We start from the raw sequence: 1,715 nt of genomic DNA on the forward strand, positions 1-1,715 counted from the left end.
TTAAAGGTGTGCGACACCACCACCCAGCCGGACCTGAGTTCTGATTCTCAAAACTCATGTGAAATGCTGGTCATGGTAAATGAGCATGCCTATAATCCCAATGCTGTCAAGCGGATGGGGAACAAGAGGATTACTGGAACTCTCTCTCTTCCTATTGTATCATTTCCTACTAATTGTTTAAATTCAAATATCATGACCCTCCCCCTTAAGTACGTTAGTGTGTGTTACCTAAAAATGAAGCTATTCTCTTATCAATACCATTATTGAAAATCAGGATATCTATAACTGATAAAATACTATTATTTAAAATATATTCTTTGGGGGCTGGATATTGAGCCACGACTAACATGTACAAACCTTGGGTTTAGTTTGATCCCCAGCACTGCATAAACCAGGCATGGTAGCATATGACTGTAAGCACTGTCTGCACTGGGAAGGTGGAAGCAGGAAGATCAGAAGTTCAATGTAATACTCAGTGGTATAGCCAATTCTTGGCCAGCTGGGCTACATGAGACCTTGTCAAAAAATACAAACAAGAACATACTGATCTAGGAGTGTGGCCTAGTGGTAGAATTTCCTAGCATATAGAAGACCCTGGGTTTCATCTCCAGAACCAGACACAAATTTTTTAAAAGTTAGAAAAATAATACTCTGTTGAAATGTCGACATCTGTAAACTATTTGTTTTTAAAGTGGCCATTTTCCTAGTGGTAGAAAATTAGATCCCTAAATCTTAACTTGTCTTCATTTGGTCAAAGTACTCACAACTCCTGTTCATTGACTTTGGTTCAGAGCAAACTGGTTCTTTGAATGTCTTCCATTCCAAATGTGAGAATCTGATGAAGTCAGAAATGTTATTTGCTCAACTGTGTGTTGTGGTCATGGAGACTGAGTAAAGACCACTAGTGTCCCCTTGGGCAGGGCTCTGTGTTTGGGTAACCATGGTAACCACAGCAGACACACAGCCTAGGTTACTGAGGAATGAGGTGTTGCCTTGAGAGTAATAGCCTTTCAGTTTGAATAGCCTCAAAGCCTCAGTAGCTCTAGTTCTGCCTAGGTTAGGTGGCCAGCTTTAAATTATTTATTTGGATGAAGTTTTGAACAAATATCAACACTAAAATAGCCTCCTTAGAGATAGTTTTGCAGACATACCTACTCCAATAGAATTCTGGGAATGTGGGAGCTACTTATTGCCAAACAGACTCAGAGATGCCTGAATAGTAGCCTTTATAAACTCTTGAGAGATCAGAAAGTGAACCTTACTCATTATGAATTCATTAAAGCCTGTCTTGTATGGATGAAGCTCTTAGTAAACAAGTGCTAATGACAATAGCAAAGCCATGTCAAGGACCCCAAGGCTGGCTCCAGACCCAACGGGAGTGACAGAGACCTTCCCCAGGTGAGGCTCAGAGGGATGACAAAGCCTTCCTCAGAGGTCTGAGTGTGAATGTTGGCAGTGTGTGCAGAAAATGTCCACCATAGCCTCTTTCTCTACCCAAAATTTACAGCCTAAAGACTGCTTCCCTAAAGATCTTTACCTATCCTATATCTGATAGAGGGCTGTACTGGCTGGTTTTGTGTGCCAACTTGACAACAGGCTGGAGTTATCACAGAGAAGGGAGTTTCAGTTGGGGAAGTGCCTCCATGGGATCCAGCTGTGGAGCATTTTCTCAATTAGTGATCAAGGGGGTAGGGCCCCTTGTGGGTGGTGCCATC

This window comes from Mastomys coucha, chromosome X (assembly GCF_008632895.1).
Source record: "Mastomys coucha isolate ucsf_1 chromosome X, UCSF_Mcou_1, whole genome shotgun sequence".
Taxonomy (NCBI): Eukaryota; Metazoa; Chordata; class Mammalia; order Rodentia; family Muridae; genus Mastomys; species Mastomys coucha.